The following is a 21768-nucleotide window of genomic DNA, read 5'->3' as shown; positions in this document are numbered from 1 at the left end:
GAAGTGGCTGTAAAGGAGTTCTGGGAATATTGTGCAGGTTGGTCAGTTGGCATTGGGGGCATGAAGCACAATGTTTCCAAACATCTGAATTAACCCTGGGCCAATAAAACCGGTTCGCGAGTACTTTTCAGCCTTCTCTCTACCATAATGTCCCCCCCCCCGGTTTTGTTATAAGCTAAGTGAAGAACGTGAAATCTAAAGGAACCTGGGACTATGAGTTGTCTTTTAGGCCCCTCAGAAGTGTTTACAATCCTATATAACAGACCCCTATGTTCAGTAAAAGAGAGTCCTACCTATTGGGATGGGTCTGGAACCACTTGAGCCCAGGCATGCTTTAACGTGGGATCTTCCCTCTGCGCGAGACAGAAACTTCTGAGGTTCTCTTCAGGCGTTTGGTCTGATGGGTAAAAACATAACATATTAGCTGGATTATTCTACCTGTGGTTTCCCTATGTTCTTCATCTAAGGAGGGGGATTCCGATGTCTGTGTCTCCACCAAATAGAGAGGGACTTTCTCTGTGGTCTCGTCGTGAGGGGACTGATGATAAGCTGCTCTCTGTATTAAGGATGGGAAGTCGCTTTAATCTGTTCCGAGTACCAGGTCTTCCATCAGTTGTGGAATAACCCCTACTTTCATTAGTTCTTTCTGTTCTTTCCATTCTTCTTCTACCACTGCCACCGGATACTTTCTCATTTCACTGTGAACACACATGATGGCAGCTTGGTCGTTTTCTTTTCACTGGTGAGATTGTACCCAGGATGAGTTTATCACTGAGTAGCGACAGCCAGAGTCTATCAGGGCCCTTGCCGGTTTATTGTTTATCAAGAGGTCTAATAGGAACCCGGGATGCCAATCCTTGACTATTAAGACTCAGCCTTTTTGACATCCCCACTTCCATTGCCTCTTGGTATGGTTGTTTTTTGGGACACTGCAGGGCAATATGGCTCCAGTCACCGCACTGAAAACACTGAGGTTGATGGTATCATTCCCTCCGACTAGAATGTTCCCATCTGGGTCCTTCATTGTTCCCCTTGTGGGAAGGGAGTGTTACCATTGGGGTTTTTCCTGCTTTGACACTACTACTATTATTTCGGGGGGCTCCCTGTCTCTGCTCAAAGAAACGCTGATAAGCAGAGGACATGTCCAGTGCCTTCCGAGTAGTTATGTCTGTATTCTGTCTCATCCAGCTTCAAGTATTAAGAGGGCAAGCCTCACAAAACTGCTCCAAAACCACTTTATCAACTAATTCATCCTTAGTAGCTTCACAGGGATGTAACCACTTGAACGCTAAGTCCTGCACTTGGTAGAATAAGGCTTGGGGGTTTTCTGAGGGGATCCATCTCTCTTTTCAGAAATTAACTCTCTAATGTTCTTTATCATACCCCATTCTTTCTATATAGCTGTTTTAATTTACATATATGGGGTCTCGCCTCCAGGCTTAACAGCCTGATATGCAGTTTGGAGTTCCCCTGTTAAAAGTGGGGCTACTCCTGTCTGCTATTTTTGTAGGACCGAGCTTGGGACATTGGGATGCACCCTGGCACTGGCAATGGTCTCTGTCAATTTCTGAATTGCATTCTCATGTGCCAACTGATTACCTGCATTCACAGTAGTCTTTATTTTTAGGGCTTCCTGTAAGGGGTCATGTTCTATGTGGGAGGTATGAGCATGTTCTTCCATCACAAGCTGTATGTGTCTTTGGCCCTTAGCTAATTGTCGAATTACGTTGTCCATGCTAACAGGGTTCTCCATATCTGTCGACTCCTATCTGGCTCGCCACTGTTAAAGGGTATGATAATGCCAAAGTTTGCCATTGGAGGTGATAAGAGAGGTATTAGATAAGAGAACACAACTTGTACAGGTTCCTACAAATTTTTGGATCGATCTTCTAGAGATTGCTAAAATTAAAAAATGTTTCTTCTTTCAGGGAGATTATTATCTATGAACAAAGGCAGTTGCAAATGGAGCTACCTTTGCACCAGATTTAGCGATCCTGTATATGGACCAGTATGAGAGTCAGTACATATATGAGACATCAAGTTTTTATTTTACCTATATCACCCTATGGAAACGGTATTTGGGCAATGTTTTGTAAATATGGGCAGGTACAGAGAGTAAACTGATGGAGTTTCACAAATGGCTAAATGCTAGATCTCCGGATATATACAGTTCACAATACTATATAGTTCATTGTCAATTGATTTCTTGGATACTACTGTCAAGGTGGAGGATAATCACTCGTACGCTACTCCGTTTAGGAAGAGCAGTAAGAGGAATTCATTATGAAAACACACAAGCCACCACCCTAGAAATCGCAGAGATAATTTACCTTATGGGCAATTCCTTCGATTTAGCAGGAACTGTTCACATAAGCTTGATTACTTTGAGGAATCAGAGGATTTAATAAAATGGTTGATCAAAGGGGATTATCCAAGAAGTCTGGTTAAAAAGGCAAGGAAGAGGGCATGGTTTTGCCCAAGGGAAGTTCTACTAGAACTCAAGAAATCTATGGATGTGAGTGACAACAGAATGAAATGTGTTACCACATTTTGTACTCGCAGTATGGAGATAAAGAAGATTATCAACCGTTATTGGACACTGGTTTTTGATGAAATAGGGTTTCAGTGTCTCCCCATGTGTGCGTTTAAGAGAGGAAGAAACATCAAGGACTTTGTGGTGAGTTCTCTTTTGGACGAACCACCGAAAAGTACCTTGCTGTTGATGTGGAATCTACCTCAGTTTGTTGGCCATTTCAAATGTGGTAATTGTAAGGCATGTACTTTGAGTTTGGAGACAAAAACTTTCCAATATAAAGATCACATTTTTGCACTACATGAACACACTAACTGTAATAGTATGGATTTTATCTATGTGATTCAATGTCCCTGTGGTCTCTTGTATGTGGGACAAATAAGACAAAAAGTTAAGGTGCGCATTTTACAACATTATAGTTGCATTAGGTGTAAGGTGCAGAGAAAATATAAGATGGTTGGTAATTGAGAAAGTGATCATGAGCCCACGTGAGGGTGATACACAGATCGTTCTTAATATACGAAAACGTAATGGATTCATCTTCTTAATACGGTAGCTCAGGGTTTAAATCAGTATGAGGAAATAGCCAAATAGGTGGTTGGTTTTGAACAGCGGTTAATATGTTAATATGTTAATCAAGATCTCTATGTGTTGTCTGGAACTATTTTGAAATGACCTTTTAATTTGGGATTTAGGTGATATGATAATGATAATTTTTCTTCTTTTTCCTTCTTTCTTAAAAATGTATTTTGGGTAAGAGAATGTATTATTTTTCTTTTCTGTTTACAGCATTAGGAGATTGTATGAGTTTTACCCTGGTTTCCTCTTCCTTTTCCCTTCTTACCACCTCACCCATACCCCCCTTCCCTCTCACCCCCTCCTTTTACCTTCCCTTCTTTCTCCCCCCACCCTCCAGCTGACATGACTATTGAGGGTATTGTGTTAAATTGTGTTAAATACAGGTGATGATTCAGGCCGGTTGAGAGAGGGTTAACAAAATGGAAGTCACTCTAATAGAGAACGTGATTATGTCATTCTTCTGTGCCAATAATGTAATATACGCTATCAGAACGCTCTCAGGTGGTTTGTTTGCAATTGCGTCAGAAGGGATTTGGAAATGGTTACACCTCCGCCGCGCAAAAAGGTGAGTTAGCGGTTTTCTGTGTGTTGAGGTCTTCTTCTAGGCTATTGATATGTTTGAGGTCGTCTTTGGACATTCTGATTAAACATTCAATTCCAATGCCGTACGACTTGATGAATTCCTTAATATGTTGAAGTTCTTGGACCATGTGTAGTGTGTTTTTTCTAAACATTGAAGTTTGTGCAATGATTTATGAAGAGATTTGTGTAGGAAAATAATGAGGTGAAGGTTATATATTTTCTCCCCATAATGATTTAAAAAACAATTTTGGAGGCTGAATTCAGTTAAGTGGAGATATTGCTCTGTATGAACAAATTAGTGATTTTTTTAATAAAAAAAAAAAACAAGGAAAATGATTGTTTTTTTTGCAATATGATGGTTTATTTAGAGATTTGTTTCCTTTTGGCATTTCATCATTAGTGGATATATGTTGCCAAAAAGCGCAGAGTGTCCGTACGGATTGCTTTATGGATTGATGCGAAATCAAAAAACCTTTTGAAATTTAGGAGAGTAATTCCCTGTGAGTGGAGAAGGGGGAAGTATTATGATGATTTCCTTCTGTAAGATGCCAAGGTAAGTGTTTCTTTGATATGGTGTTCATCTCACTGAGGGTTTGATGGGATTTGGTATGATGGCATTGATTGACGTTTGGTTTTCCAGGCATGGGGATACTGGATTCCTTAAGTTAAGCAAACCATTTTTATGAATATTAGTGATGATAAGCTTTATGTGAGTATGATGTCATCATTTTTATTATCATGCAACATATGATATTGTGAGGAATAGGAGATTAAGGTTGGTGTTCTCTTTTGAGATTTCGATAGGTTGCCTTTATATGGTTTATGTCCTGATGAAGACCTGCAGTTGAGGCAGAGAGTGGGTCCTATATATTTCATCGGGTCAAAACGTCGACGAACTGGGTTGGGACTGGATTATGTATGTGAGATCACCAAGGGGCAATAGTGACTTGGACATTTTACCCATATGAAAAGTGATATATATTGTGTTTGAATGGTCAACTGACAGGCTCTGATGTATATAATGTCTATAATAATTAAGAGGTGCTTCTTGGATTTTCTTTCTCTGTCCTTTTCCTCACAAGCACTTTTTTTGTACACTATGGGGGTCATTACAACATTGGCGGTAAAAGCCGCTTACCGCTGTGCAGAAGATCCCTAATACACTGCCGCGGCAGCGGAAATCCGCCACAGCTATTATGACCCACATCTCGGAATCCGCCGAAATTCAGACACCCACACAAGTCCGCCACACCAAAGGTCAGTGATAAACTGTCGAAAACAAAACCTCCACCCTCACGCCAACAGAAACACGCCCATGCTATCACGACCCATGAATCCACGCGGTGGTCTTTCAACCGCGGTATTCCATTGGCGGTACACACATCTCCAAAACACTGCCACATTGGACAATTCAATTACACACCTAATACACATACAAACACCACTCCCACACAATCAATACTATATAAAACACACACCCACATCACCCACAAACCCCTATGACCAAAAAGTTTGACGAAGGCCAGAGAGACTGCACAGCATAGACAACCCCACCACACAGAGGCACACAACACCATCACTAACACTACATCCACGCACAAAACACCATACACCACTACACATCACCACACTCATCACCACACACACCACCCCACACATCACCTACACCACCCCATGGCACGGCAAAGACACCCCAGGTTCTCGGAGGAGGAGCTCAGGGTCATGGTGGAGGAAATCGTACGGGTAGAGCCACAGCTATTTGGATCACAGGTGTAGCACACCTCCATAGCTAGGAAGATGGAGCTATGGCGAAGAATAGTCGACAGGGTCAACGTAGTGGGACAGCACCCAAGAAATCAGGACGACATAAGGAAGAGGTGGAACGACCTACGGGGGAAGGTGCGTTCCGTGGTCACCAGGCACAACATCGTGGTACAGCGGACTGGCGGCGGATACCCACCTCCTCTCCCACAACTAACAACATGGGAGGAGCAGGTCTTGACCATTATGCATCCAGATGGCCTTGTAGGAGTCGGTGGAGGAATGGACTCTGGTAAGTCAAATCTTAACTATCATATCCCCCACCCTACCTGCATGCTATCACAGACCCCCACCTTCACCCCCTCCCCTATCACTCCAACTCCTCACATATGTACTACTAACACAAACCACCCATCCCAACACCAAGCCCTGCATGACACAACAAAGCATGGACACCCCTCACTAAAGCATGCCCACTGCACATACCCATAACACCCCCCCAACCATCATCACACAAGCCCCCACACAGGAATGCTAGCACTGGGGTACACGCTCACCCACCCATTGCACACCATGACACACACAGATGCAATAATCATGCTTTTACACCCCTGCAGGACCACTACCCAACGTCACCAGACAGGAGGGTCCAGACATCTCTACCCCACCCACAGAAGAGGCCCACAGTGATGACAGCAGCTCTGTCCAACTGGATCCAGATGACCAGCCCGGACCATCATGGGCCTCGGGACAGTCGGTTCCCCACACCCAGTCACAGGCCATCACAGACCTTTCACCCTCTGGTAACACCAGCACAGCACCCACCCAGCGGGCCCATACCTCTGTACCCAGGACACGTCAATCAGCTATGTGTCCACCACTACAGGGAACCCAGGAAAACCCACCACCCCAACAACAACAGGGACCTGGGGGCAGTGGTAGTGGGCACACGGTCCAGGGGACGGAGGCACAGGATAACAGGGGAACTGGGAAGGCTGCTGTGCGACAGGGGGCGGACAAGCCAAGGGAACCCACTCTCCACGAGGCCCTCTCCTCCATCATGGGAGCCTACCGTGACTCCCAGGAGACGATGGCAACGGTCCTGGCCAAGTTTCAGGAGACCCAGCGCCTGCAGGAGGAACAGTATTTGGGCTTCAGGGAGGAACTCAGAACCATCAGCTCCGCCCTGGGCACCATTGTAGGGGTGCTGAAGGAGATACTGAACACCAGGAGGGACACCGTGGCACTCCAATGGGCCCCTGACACTAGCATGGACGATGAACTGCCCACCACCTCCGCCGGCGCTAGTGGACAGGACGCCCCGCCACAGGACCACCACACCAGCACCCCGCCCCCTGCAGACGGAGAACCACCCCGCAAGCGGTCCCTGAGATCCAGGAACAGGACAGAGCACGATGGCAAGACCCCCGCCAAGAAATGAGACCACCCTGATTGTCATCCCACTGTCCCACTTTGTAACCCTGTCCATATTGGAACTGCCCCTGCTCCACTTCCTATGCCTATATGGGCAGTGCACCTGTGAGACTAATAGACTGGACTCTGCCATGGACATTCCTCCACCATCACCCCTCACCATTTTACCACCTCCCTCCAATATTTAGCACTTCAATAAACACCCTTGAAGCACAAAACAATCTGGAGTCAGTCTGTGATTTTGAGAATGTGTATTAGCAATGACAGAGACAAAATCTGTTATCAAAAGTAATGTCAACATACCTATGTCACACATCTCAAGTCCATGAGGAATGTAAGCAGATGACACAGGTTGGTAACCACACATGTGAAACCGTAATGGAAATGTACAACTCAGTTACCATATACTGGTTGAAATCGACAGACAGGATAGAGGTATAAGTGTGAAAGTACTTGTAGTATGTAGGAATGTGTTCTCACCTGTGTGTCACTGGAAATATTTCTGGATAACTGAGTCCCTGTTGTCAATGTCTTCTTCCTCTGCTTCCTCCTCATCACTGTCCACAGGCTCCACAGCTGCCACAACACCGTCATCTGGACCATCCTCCTGCAGAAAAGGCACCTGTTGTCGCAAAGCCAGATTGTGAAGCATACAGCCGGCGATAATGATCTGGCACACCTTCCTTGGTGAGTAGAATAGGGAACCACCTTTCATATGGAGGCACCTGAACCTGGCCTTCAGGAGGCCGAAGGTGCGTTCAATCACCCTCCTAGTCCGCCCATGGGCCTCATTGTAGCGTTCCTCTGCCCTGGTCCTGGGATTCCTCACTGGGGTCAGTAGCCATGACAGGTTGGGGTAACCAGAGTCAGCTAATAGCCACACACGGTGCCTCTGGAGTTGACCCATCACATAAGGGATGCTGCTATTCTGCAGGATGTAGGCGTCATGCACTGAGCCAGGGAACATAGCATTTACCTGGGAGATGTACTAGTCTGCCAAACATACCATCTGTACATTCATGGAATGATAACTCTTCCGTTTCCTGTACACCTGTTCACTCCTGTGGGGGGGGACCAGGTGCTCAATGGCACCTATGATGTTAGGGATATGTCCAAGGGCATAGAATTCACCTTTAACTGTAGCCAAATCCTCCACCTGAGGGAAAACTATGTAGCTCCGCATGTGTTTCAGCAGGGCAGACAACACTCTGGACAACATGTTGGAAAACAGGCTGGGACATCCCTGATGCCATGGCCACTGTTGTTTGAGATGACCCACTTGCAAGGAAATGGAGCACTAATAGCACCTTCACTTGAGGGGGGATCCCTGTGGGATGGCGGTTAGCTGACATCAGGTCAGGCTCCAACTGGGTACACAGTTCCTGGATTCTGGCACGGTCAAACCTGTAGGTGATGATTAAATGTCGCTCCTCCATTGTCAACAGGTCAACCAGCGGTTGGTACACCGGAGAATTCTGAGATCTCGTCACATGTCCCAGCTGACGGTGCCTAGGAAGGACAACAGCGACCACAGAGTCAAACAACTCAGAGGGATGTACCCACAGTCTACACAGAACACAAAACATAATCAAAAAAGTTGTCTGTATGTATGTTGAGTCCAAGCCTAGGTATGTGTGACGCAGTTGAAAATGAAGCCATGTGGGCCCCTGAAATGGCAGCTGTCTGACCTCTAAACTGGGACAAAGGGATGTGAGGTAACTGCGCTGGCGTTGTACACTGTCACGGTAGGCGGACGAAGACCGCGGCGCAATGCTGCATTGGTTAACATTGGACCCTATGGATCCCAGGAGCCAATGACGAAGTGTGCCAGCGGTGATGATACGCACCGCCGCGGACGTCACCGCCGCGGACGTGACCGCCATTTTCTATCTTTTCAATCACTCGATAGCTGATCTTCGACAGAAGAGGACCTACACTGCAAGTGCTGCTGTGACCTCGGTCTGGAAGAGACAATGGCTCGTGCGTCTGGGGAAAGGGCCCCTGCTTTCACTGCACAGGAGTTGGAGAAGCTTGTGGACGGGGTCCTCCCCCAGTACACGCTACTCTACGGTCCTCCAGACCAACAGGTGAGTACACAGGGAGCAAGTTTTTATGGGCTATGCCTGTGTGGAGAGGGCTGGTTGTAAGAAGGAAGGGGCCACAGTTCTGCGTGCATGAAGGACTGTGAATGCATGTGCCACATGGCAAGGGTAGGGATGTGGGCCACTCACTTTGACGGTGCAGTTGGTAATGACTTCTTTTCTTCCCCTGTACATGTCATGTAGGTCAGCGCCCACCAGAAGAAGGATATTTGGCGTGCCATCGCCAAGGACGTCCGGACCCTGGGGGTCCACCAGAGACAGAGCACCCACTGCCGTAAAAGATGGGAGGACATTCGCTGCTTGAGCAAGAAGACGGCGGAGGCTCAGCTGGGGATGGCCTCCCAACGTGGGAGGGGTGCCCGTCGCACCATGACCCCCCTGATGTTCCGGATCCTGGCGGTGGCCTACCCTGAGTAGGATGGGCACTTGAGGGCATCACAGCAGACACAAGAGGGTGAGTACAACATCATTCTGTGGACTTTGCGCGCAGTGACGGTGTCTGGGTGGGGGAGGAGGGCTGTGGGTTCCCCTAGGCCAGGGCGAGTTCCGTAGGCTAGGCCCCTCCGTAATGCAGGCCATGTGGCACTCCACCCCACCTCTGTAGAGTGCCAAGTACAGGTATACATGCCCCTGTGCCATCTATGTGTGCTGATGTCCACCATAGCCATGTAGGCCATATCCCAGGAACTGCATCTGTAGATCCCAACAGCGCGGTGTAGTGCAGGGGGCTGCTGTGTCTGTATTGTCCGCCAACGGTAGCGGTAAGCCATGCACTCAACCTCTCTTTCTTCTGTCGTTCTCCCCCCCCCATTTTTGTGCCCTCCCTGTTCTTGTGTGCATCAGCATCATCAGGCGGAGGTACAGTGGCACCGGAGCACGAGGGAGCTGCATCCCACATGGCCATGGAGGGCCACACCACGGACCCTGAATACACCAGTGGGACGGAGGGCGAGGGGAGCCTCACGGCGGTCACAGGATCAGCAACCAGCGACATGGACTCGTCCTCTGATGGGAGCTCCCTTGTGGTGGCGGCAAAATCTGTGCCCCCCACTTCTACAGGTACAGCCGCCACCCCCCTACCAGCACTGCCCTCCCAGCAGCCCCTCAACCTTCGCCCCGTGCCCGCTCACCCAGGAGGGTGGGCATCACCTTCTCCCCAGGCACCTCAGCCCCTGCCCCTGTCACCTCTGCTGCCCTCAGTGAGGAGGCCATTTACCTCCTCAGGTCACTCACTGTTGGGAAGTTGACCATTTTGAATGCCATCCAGGGTGTAGAAAGGGAATTGCAACACACAAATGCATTCCTGGAGGGCATTCATTCTGGTCAGGCTGCCCTTCATCGAACCCTGCAAACTCTGGCCTCAGCACTGATGGCAGCCATTGTCCCTGTCTCTAGCCTCCCCCCTCCAACTTCCTCCACCCAGACCCAATCCCCTGTACGCCAGCCTATCCCAAGCACACCATCAGACCAGCCTGCACACACGTCAACACACAAGGGAAGCTCAGGCAAACATAAGCACCACACATCCCACAGGCACTCACGCAAGCATCACACATACAGACACAGCAACATCCACTGCCTCCACTGTGTCCCCCTCCTCGTCGTCTCCCTCCTCCCTCCCAGTGTCGTCTACACTCTCACCTGCATGCACTACCACTACAGCCAATAGGTCCCGCACCAGCACACCCACCACCACACCCCGCTCACCTGCACTCACCACCCCCACGACCATTTACACGTCCCCTGTGTCCTCTCCCAGTGTGTCTGTGGCGCCCCCTCCCAAAGTACACAAACGCAGGCACACACCCACCCAACAGCCATCCACCTCATGACAGCCTCCAGCGCATGCACCTGCACCCAAAGCCACAAAAGTTTCACCTCCTGCAACCACCTCCTCTTCCTCCACTCCCAGACCCCCTCCAGCTACCCGTCCCAGTGTTCCTAAGAAACTTTTCCTGAGCAAGCTTGACCTCTTTCCCACCACCCCCCACTCCAATTCATAGGTCCCGTACTAGCACCTCAGCCAAAAAATCGCAGGTACCAGTGGTGCCTGTTAGAGGTATGTGGAGTGCACCGGGCACCAGGGCAGCCAGTGTGACACGGGGCCACAGCACAGCCAGTCCCCCCCCTGTGAAGCACCAGAAGTTGGACAGTGCCCGGTGGGAGTGGGGGAAGGCTCCAGCCGGCAAAGCCGCTCACAAGGGTCCCGGGGGAAGTGTCCACTCAGCTGTGACTCCTCCCAAGGCAGGGAAGGGGCAGAAGAAATCGCCAAAGTCTGGGAAGAGCAGCACGGCGGAGAAGACCGCCATCATCACCGCTGCCCAGGAAGCCACCGCCAGCCCGATCGTCACTGGCCAGGAGGCCACCGCCAGAGTCAGTGCCCAGGAGGGCAGCCCCATCGTCACTGGCTAGGAGGCCACCGCCAGAGTCAGTGCCGAGGAGGGCAGCCCGATCGTCACTGGCCAGGACCAGAGTCAGTGCCCAGGAGGGCAGCCCCATCGTCACTGGCCAGGAGGCCACCTCCAGAGTCAGTGCCCAGGAGGGCCCCGGCAGCCACAGCCCCGCTGGGCAATGAAGGACCGCCAGCCCCAGCCCAACTGGGCAATGAAGGACTGATGAACATGGCAAGCACCGCTGAACATGGCATGCACCGCTGAACATGGCAAGCACCACTGAACAGGGCAAAGACCGCCATGGCAAGCACCGCTGAACATGGCAAGCACCGCTGAACAGGGCAAGCACCGCTGAACAGGGCAAACACCGCCATGGCAAGCACCGCTGAACAGGCAAGACCGCCATGGCAAGCACCGCTGAACAGGGCAAGCACCGCTGAACAGGGCAAAGACCGCCATGGTAAGCATCGCTGAACATGGCAAGCACCACTGAACAGGGCAAGCACCCCTGAAGAGGGCAAAGACTGCCATGGCAAGCACTGCTGAACAGGGCACGCAGCGCTGAACAAGGCAAAGACCGCCATGACAAGCACCGCTGAACTTGGCAAGCACCGCTGAATAGGGCAAGCACCGCTGAACAGGGCAAGGACCGCCAACTCAAGCACCCCTAGCCCATGTGCGGCAGGGGCAGTGACGGAACTGGGACCGTCACGGGGAGAGTGATGCACTCTGGGCACCAGTCCCCCTCCAGAATCAGTGGAGAACAGCATCCACTCTGTCTGTCCTTAACAGGAATGAAGCACTCTGGGCACCAGTCCCCCTCCAGAACCAGTAGAGAACAGCATCCACTCCGTATGTCCTTAACAGGAATGTAGCACTCTGGGCACCAGTCCCCCTCCAGAACCAGTGGAGACATGCATCCACTCCGTCTGTCCTTAACACGATGAAGCACTCTGGGCACCAGTCCCCCTCCTGAACCAGTGGAGACTGTTATCCACTTGAGAGACTGTGGCTTTGCACTCCCCAGGATGGTACAGTGGGTAAACCACCCACAGTAGAGACTTGGGAGACTGTGGCTTTGCACTCCCCAGGATGGTACAGTGAGCAAACCACCCACTTGTGAGACTTGAGAGACTGTGGCTTTGCACTCCCCAGGATGGTACAGTGGGCAAACCACCCACTGTAGAGACTTGAGAGACTGTGGCTTTGCAGTCCCCAGGATGGTACAGTGGGCAAACCACCCACTTGTGAGACTTGAGAGACTGTGGCTTTGCACTCCCCAGGATGGTACAGTGGGCAAACCACCCTCTGTAGAGACTTGAGAGACTGTGGCTTTGCACTCCCCAGGATGGTACAGTGGGCAAACCACCCACTGTAGAGACTTGAGAGACTGTGGCTTTGCACTCCCCAGGATACATCAATGGGCATGGAGCTCCCTCGTGGATCTGGCGTGGTGCACTCATCCGGCTGAGGTGCCCCCCCTTCCCTTCCCCCTGAGGTGCCTGTTGAATTTCTATCTGATGCCCCAGCAGTGTTCTCTCCATTTTGATCAGGTATCTGATGTGGGCCTCGCCCATGCATTTTGGGCCCAGTGGTCCACGGACATTGAATGGTGCATTACCTGCACTACTAATCGTGATGTTTATTTTGTTGAATGTGTATATTTATCTGTATATATTTGGTTACTGTATTTTGATATATTACAATAGTTGCACTCATTTCCTTTTGCCTTTGCATTCTTCCGGGGGATTTGGGGGTTGTTACTGTAATGTTTGGATATGCATTGGTGTGTGTGTTGTAGTGGGTGAGGGTCGGGTGGGGGTGGGGGTGTTGCGTGTGTGTGTCCCTGACTTTTGCCTCCCCCTCCCCTATGTCGTAGGTGCAGTACTCACCGTTGTCTTCGGCACCGGCGTTGATGATGGTCGTACAGGAGCAGGAAGACTATCGCAGGGAGTATTTGGAGTTCCGGTTCCATGGTGTCCTCCTTCCTCGTGGAGTGTGTAGAGGTGAGCGTTTTTCCTTTGAAATGGCTGTTTCCGCCATGCTTTTATCCACAGTGAATCCGCCCCGGAAAAGGTGGCGGATTGGTAGGTTGTGATACTGTGGGCGGTACTTTGTCTTATGCCTGTCTGTTGGCGGGGACCGCCAAGCTGTTTGTCTGTAACGCCATGGCGGTCGGAGTGTTAAAGTGGCTGTCTTTGTTGGCGGTTTCCGCCACGGTCATAATTCCCATTTTTTTTCCGCCGGCCTGTTTGCGGTCTTACCGCCACTTTAACACCATCCGCCAGGGCTGTAATGATCCCCTATATGCTCTTGGGTGTTTGGGACAACAATTTGTAACAAGTTTTGTATTTCTAAATAAGTCTCAAATTTTTAATATGATTGGTTTAAAAATAAAAAATATTTTGAGTTCATTACATAGGTGTATGCTGCATGGATATATTTATACATTGGTAAAATCTTTTTTGTCAAAAATGTTTCCATTTCCACCATGGTAGTTTGTATTGCACTTTCTAGAAGTGGCATTCTAACGTGTTATTGACAAAACTACCTCTACTATAGGAAGAGGTTTGTCCGGACAAATTCAATGATAGGAAACATTATGAGGCTGCTCCACTGTGGTCCACTATTGAAGCTTGGTGTAATTGTGGACTTCCCCAATGTTAACCTATGGGCAGACCAACTCTCGTATGTAGGGAAAAGACACATGGGTATTCTTCAATCCCTAGGCATAATTACCCTTACTCACACACAAGACTGCATTGGCAGGCTGGACACATTTAATAACACCATAGGTGCAAGTGCACACACATAGGCCTACTATGACAGACTGGACCCATTTTTAAGAACAACATGGGTTCAAGTGCACACATATAGGCCTGCTATGACAGACTGGGCTCATGTATAAGAACACCATAGGTGCCAGTACACATACACCGGCCTGATATGACAGGCTGGACTCATGGTTAAGAACAGTGAACAAGGTGTCTGGGTGGGGGAGGAAGGCTGTGGGTTCCCCTAGGCCAGGGCGAGTTCCGTAGGCTAGGCCCCTCCGTAATGCTGGCCATGTGGCACTCCACCCCACCTCAGTAGAGTGCCAAGTACAGGTATACATGCCCCTGTGTCATCTATGTGTGCTGATGTCCACCATAGCCATGTAGGCCATATCCCAGGAACTGCATCTGTAGAGCCCAACAGCGCGGCGTAGTGCAGGGGGCTGCTGTGTCTGTATTGTCCGCCAACGGTAGCGGTAAGCCACGCACTCAACCTGTCTTTCTTCTGTCGTCGTCCCCCCCATTTTTGTGCTCTCCCTGTTCTTGTGTGCATCAGCATCATCAGGCGGAGGTACAGTGGCACCGGAGCACGAGGGAGCTGCATCCCACATGGCCATGGAGGGCCACACCACGGACTCTGAATACACCAGTGGGACGGAGGGCGGAGGGAGCTTCACGGCGGTCACAGGATCAGCAACCAGCGACACAGACTCGTCCTCCAATGGGAGCTCCCTTGTGGTGGCGGCAAAATCTGTGCCCCCCACTTCTACAGGTACAGCTGCCACCCCCCATACCAGCACCGCCCTCCCAGCAGCCCCTCAACCTTCGCCCGTGCCTGCTCACCCAGGAGGGTGGGCATCACCTTCTCCCCAGGCACCTCAGCCCCTGCCCCTGTCACCTCTGCTGCCCTCAGTGAGGAGGCCATTGACCTCCTCAGGTCACTCACTGTTGGGCAGTCGACCATTTTGAATGCCATCCAGGGTGTAGAAAGGGAATTGGTGTGTTTGGTCTGACTTGGCGGGATCTGTCAAATCTCCCTCCAATTCAGACCAAACACACCAGTTTAAGCAAGCTAGAGCTGTCAGATAGCGCTCATTTGCTGGAAGCTGATGTTTCTGCAGGACGGGAAACAATGATATCAATGTATTGATGTATAGACTCCAGATTTAACTCCTGAGATGTAAACAACCATGCTGCCAAGGCTGCGAAGTAAAACCTGCACACCCACCAAAGCAGTGCCTTCATGGTTCCTCCCTAGTGGTTATTTTGGAGCATTATTCATCCTTACTGCTTGCTTACAGAAACCCCCTTCATTGCCAATTTTCCCTACTCATTTAGCCCAAAAAATTAAAAACACACATTGATAGATATCTTATGCAATGAAGGGCCTATACATAGGGTCGGATTACTAATTAGTAGTATACATATGTGAAGATTCTTAGTGGTCTAAATCACCATTATCTACCAGTATCTGCGAACGCGTTAAATCCCATGGACTGAGAAATAATTGCCTGGATACAGGTTTAAGAAGAATAACACTGCATGGAAGTCCCAATTGGGCTTTAACATTCCCACTTGTCATTTGCAAAATCTAGGTTGTAAATTTGTGCAGGGGCTTCTATGTGAAGTAGAAGTGTATGGATGGGACTGATTAGTTATGGCATGACAGGGGAATACATGCTGGACCGTGCTGTAGGCAAAGCTAGGATGGAGCAGGGGTGATGCTTGGCTGCTGTCGCATCAAAGCCTCATGCGATTTTACTGGCTGGAATTACTCATTGATAAAATCATATGTGTTGTTCCACCACCTGCGGAACTGGGTTCAGAAACATAGGCCACTTGTGACCAGGCAGGGAGTTATTCCACCTATACTACCACCTGACTGTTAATCAGGCTTATTGACTGGCCCTCTGTAGAGAAAAAGAAGACACACCTCTTTTGTGCTATGTTTAAAGTTGTTTAGGGCATGTCAGAAAAACAACAGACCTGCAAGATAAGCTCTATAAGGAGCCTGCACTGGTCACCTCGGTGAAGTACACAGTAGTTTTTGTATTTAATAATAGATATTTATTATAATGCTAAATAATCATTATGTGCTGGTCTAATGCAAATCATTTTTATTGCAATTATCTTCAGTGAAGGACAAAAAACTCAAGAATAACTCAGGTATAAGAAATATGATGAGAATAAATCAAGGTGCCTCCTAACATTATTTGCCAAACATTCTAATGTATTATTCAGATCTCCATATTTGCCCATTAGCATTTTATTGTTGTGTTTTTGCTGTCTTTTTATCAACCTAAGTAATACTCTCCTGCATTCAATCTGTAGACATAATCTTCAGTGTATTTTCCCTTTGGACCGCTCATCACTTAGCATCTCATCTCACTCTCTCCTCAATGAAAGAAGTGAGTGTATGCCCCTTACACACCTAACTATCCCTTTGGAACTCATAGAACACCCTTCGCTGGGGTCCCTGGGCTGAACAAACCACGAGTAACACATTTTGCCAGAATTAAAGGGCGACCCTTGACCCGAGGGTAGGTCGCTCCCCCTGCCGCTGCAGTTCCACCAGCCCAGGCTCCTGACACCTCCCAGCAAGACCTGCTAAAACAGTAAGTACTCCCCCGCCCATCCCCGCGCTACTCACCTCTCTTTTTCCTGTACTTCTGTCTTCTGCCTTCCGCTCTCTCCTCCAACCTCTCTCCGCACCTCTGCTGTCAATTTCCCTTCGCTCTCTGCTCCTCTTCTGCAGCCCCCTTGCTGAGTGTTCTGCTCTTCCTCGGCCCCACTCCTCTTCCTCTCTGCATTCTCTTCCTGCTTTGCTCTTCATCTGTGTTCTTCTTTCTCCTCTGCACCCCGATCTGCGTGTTCTTTCTTCTTTCTTCATCTGTGTTCTTCTTCTGTGTTCTTCATTTCTCCTCTTCCTCACTGCGTTCTCTTACTGCTTTGCTCTTCATCTGTGTTCTTCTTTCTCCTCTGCACCCCCACCTGCGTGTTCTTTCTTCTTTCTTCATCTGTGTTCTTCTTCTGTGTTCTTCATTTCTCCTCTTCCTCACCGCGTTCTCTTCCTGCTTTGCTCTTCATCTGTGTTCTTCTTTCTCCTCTGCACCCCGACCTGCGTGTTCTTTCTTCTTTCTTCATCTGTTTTCTTCTTCTGTGTTCTTCTTTCTCCTCTGCACCCGACCTGCGTGTTCTTTCTTCTTTCTTCATCTGTGTTCTTCATCTGTGTTCTTCATTTCTCCTCTTCCACACCACGTTCTCTTCCTGCTTTGCTCTTCATCTGTGTTCTTCTTTCTCCTCTGCACCCCGACCTGCGTGTTCTTTTTTCTTTCTTCATCTGTGTTCTTCTTCTGTGTTCTTCATTTCTCCTCTTCCTCACCGCGTTCTCTTCCTGCTTTGCTCTTCATCTGTGTTCTTCTTTCTCCTCTGCACCCCGACCTGCGTGTTCTTTCTTCTTTCTTCATCTGTGTTCTTCATCTGTGTTCTTCTTTCTCCTCTGCACCCCAACCTGCGTGTTCTTCTCCTCTTCTGTACTTTTCTCTGCGTGTTCCTTTCTTCCTCTGTGGCCTCTCCTCATCTTCGGGACGCTTCCCCTCTGCTTCTCATGTCTCTCCTCTTCTGCCTGACTCTTCTTCTTGACTCTTCTCTCTTCTCTCTCGACTCTTCTCCTCTTCTCTCTTGACTCTTCTCTCTTCTCTCTTGACTCTTCTCTCCTCTTCTTCTTTACTCTCCTTCTTGACTCTTCTCTCTTGACTCCTCTCTCCTCTTCTTCTTTACTCTTCTCTCTTGACTCTTCTCTCTTCTCCTCTTCTGTTCTTCCTGACTCCCCTCCTCCTCTGTAATCCCCCCTCCCCTATCTTTTCTCCCCTCCCCTCTACCTGACCCCCTCACCCTCCGCTTTCCCGCCGCCACCTCCTGCTCGGCCCGCACCCCCTGCTCCCATTCATCACCCCCCTCCCGCCCCCAACTGACCCCCCTCCTCCCTCTTATGGCACCACGACCCCTGGCCCCCATCACTCCCGAACCCCTCAGCACCGCTACGACCCCAACACCCTCCACGGCCTCAACCCGCGGCGCTCCAGTACCTGCTTCCAAGCCAACCCTAAACGCACCCATGGACCCTTCACATGCCTCACCTTCAAACTCACCTTCCACCGCGAAACCACCCCGCCCGCCAGCCCACGCGCCAACAACCACCTCAAATGCATCCTGATCAACGCACGCTCCGTCCACAAGCACGCCATTGAACTATGGGACCTCCTGGACTCCACCGCACCAGACGTCGCCTTCATCACTGAGACCTGGATGCGCGCCTCTTCGGCCCACGACATCGCCATAGCCATTCCCGACGGCTACAAGATCTCCAGGAAAGAAGGAAAGACCGCACCAACCAAGTCGGTGGAGGAATCGCCATCGTCTTCAAGGACTCCATCAACGTCACCACCTCCAGCAAGACACCCCCCTCGCCACCGAACACCTGCACTTCCAGATCCACACCGACCCCAGGACCACCCTCAGAGGAACTCTCATCTACAGACCCCCTCGACCACGCGCCCTCTTCAGCGACTCTATCACTGACTTCATCTCACCACACGCCCTTGCCTCGCCGGACTACATCCTCCTCGGTGACCTCAACTTCCACCTGGAACAGAACAACGACCCCAACACCACTGCCCTGCTCGACAACCTTGCCAACCTCGGTCTGAAGCAACTGGTGAACACCCCCACCCACATCGCCAGACACACGCTCGACCCCATCTTCTCCGCCAGCAACCACGTATCCTTCAGCCACTCCTCCGTAATACACTGGAGCGACCACAGATGTGTCCACTTCACCTTCCGACGCGAGACTCGCCACCTCCGCACACAACCCATCCCACGCAGACATTGGAACAAAATCCCCACGGAACAGCTTCTCTCCACTCTCAGCGACAACCAACCCACCTTCTCCACCGACCCCAAAGACGCAGCCCTCAGCCTCACGCACTGGATCACCAACTGCGCAGACAACCTCGCACCCCTCAGACGCCTCCCAAGACAGACCAACACCAGGAAACCTCTTTGGTTCACAGACACCCTCAAGGAATCTAAAAAAAACTGCCGCACCCTCGAGAAAGCCTGGCGCAAGGACCACACCGCAGAAAACATGTCTGCCCTCAAAAACGCCACCCGCGAACACCACTAACTGATCCACGCCACCAAAAGAACTTCCTTCACTGACAGACTGGACAAAAACACTCACAACAGCAAAGAACTCTTCAACATTGTCAAAGAGCTCTCCAATCCTAACGCCAACGTCAACGCCATCACGCTCTCACAAGACCTCTGCAACTCCCTCGCCACCTTCTTCCATCGTAAGATCACCGACCTACACGACAGCTTCGGACACCAGACCCAGCCAACCACCACAGAACTTACAACCCCAGCCATCACCCTCAACGCCTGGACTCGCATCAGCACGGAAGAGACCAAAGCTACCATGAACTCCATCCGCTCCGGTACCCCCTCGGACCCCTGCCCACACTTCATCTTCAACAAAGCCGACGTCATCATCACCCCGCATCTCCAGACCATCATCAACAGCTCGTTTGCGTCTGCCACCTTCCCCGAGAGCTGGAAACATGCAGAAGTCAACGCCCTACTGAAGAAACCTACGGCGGACCCCAGCGACCTGAAGAACTTCCGCCTCATCTCGCTCCTCCCTTTCCCTGCCAAAGTCATAGAGAAGACCGTCAACAAGCAACTTACCAACTTCCTTGACGAAAACAACCTACTCGACCCCTCTCAGTCCGGATTCCGAGCCAATCACAGCACAGAAACCGCCCTTATCTCAGTCACAGACAACATCAGAATTCTGATGGACAACGGAGAAACAGTCGCCCTCATCCTCCTCGACCTCTCGGCTGCCTTCGACACCGTCTGCCACCAAACCCTAATATCCCGCCTCCGCTCCACCGGTATCCAAGGACAGGCCCTGGACTGGATCACCTCCTTCCTCTCCAACTGCTCCCAAAGAGTCTACCTCCCACCGTTCCGCTCAGACCCCACCGAGATCATCTGCGGCGTCCCATAAGGCTCCTCGCTCAGCCCGCTCTCTTCAATGTCTACATGAGCCCCTCGCCGACATCCTACGCAAACACAACATCAACATCACCTCCTATGCTGACGACACTCAGCTGATACTTTCCCTCACCAAGGACCCCACCAGCGCCAAGACCAACCTGCAAGATGGAATGAAAGACGTCGCAGAATGAATGAAACTCAGCCGTCTGAAACTGAACTCAGACAAAACGGAACTCCTCATCCTCGGAAACACCCCGTCTGCCTGGGACGACTCCTGGTGGCCCACGGCCCTTGGCACCGCACCAACCCCCTCAGACCACGCACGCAACCTTGGATTCATCCTGGACCCACTTCTCACCATGACCAAACAAGTCAACGCCGTATCATCCTCCTGCTTCCTCACCCTCCGCATGGTCCGAAAGATCTTCCGTTGGATCCCCGCCAACAACAGAAAGACTGTGACCCACGCCCACGTCACGAGCCGCCTGGACTAGGTTAACACCCTATACGCAGGAACCACCGCCAAACTCCAGAAACGTCTGCAGCGAATACAAAACGCCTCCGCCCGCCTCGTCCTCAACATACCCCACAACAGCCACATCTCCGCCCACCTGAGACACCTGCACAGGCTTCCCGTCAACAAAAGGATCACCTTCCGGCTCCTCACCCACGCACACAAAGCCCTCCACAACAAGGGACCCGAATACCTCAACCGCCGCCTCAGTTTCTACACGGCCACCCGTCAACTTCGCTCCGCCAACCTCGCATTCGCCGCCGTCCCTCGCATCCGCTGCACCACAGCAGGTGGGAAATCCTTCTCCTACCGGTGGCCAAGACATGGAATTCCCTCCCCACCAACCTCAGGACCACCCAGGACCACCTCGCATTCCGGAGGCAACTCAAGACCTGGCTTTTCGAGCAGCAGTAACCCCCTCCCCCTAGTGCCTTGAGACCCTCACGGGTGAGTAGCGCACTTTATAAATGTTTTTGGTTTGATTTGATTGATAATTCACAAAGCTAATATAGATGTGTCAATTTCTTCATATGTGTATTTACTATTACTCTTTTGTGCACTACATTTTTTTTGTTATTGATCCTTTCACAGTGTAGAATATATCTATACGCAGACTGTTGTAGGAGGCTCTATCCCCAACAGGTCAGAAAAATTAGGAGGAAGGAGTCAAAAAGATTGGGGATGACCCTGCAAAATGGTAAAAAGTCCAACAAATGGGTAATCATACTGAGCTGATAAACATAATGGGCATCAGTAACACACACCCGAAATATACTTTGAACCGTGCTTTCACTAGCCCCTTCAATTTGAATTGAACTCATGCAAATAAGGTCCATTATCCTATTTGTCATCTCTAAATGAATGTAACTATTTTTCACTTTTCTCTTTCTGAAGGTGCTTTAGAATTAGGTGGACTATTGTGATTTCTGCTGCACCATCTAAATTTGCAATGACCCACTCCTCTCTTGTCAGGAGAACACTCCTTTTGTTTGAGACCCTATTTCTTATTAGTAGCTACTTTTTTTCTTTT

The sequence above is a fragment of the Pleurodeles waltl genome, chromosome 10 (assembly GCF_031143425.1).
Source record: "Pleurodeles waltl isolate 20211129_DDA chromosome 10, aPleWal1.hap1.20221129, whole genome shotgun sequence".
Lineage (NCBI taxonomy): Eukaryota > Metazoa > Chordata > Amphibia > Caudata > Salamandridae > Pleurodeles > Pleurodeles waltl.
Note: the sequence above shows the minus strand (reverse complement) of the source record.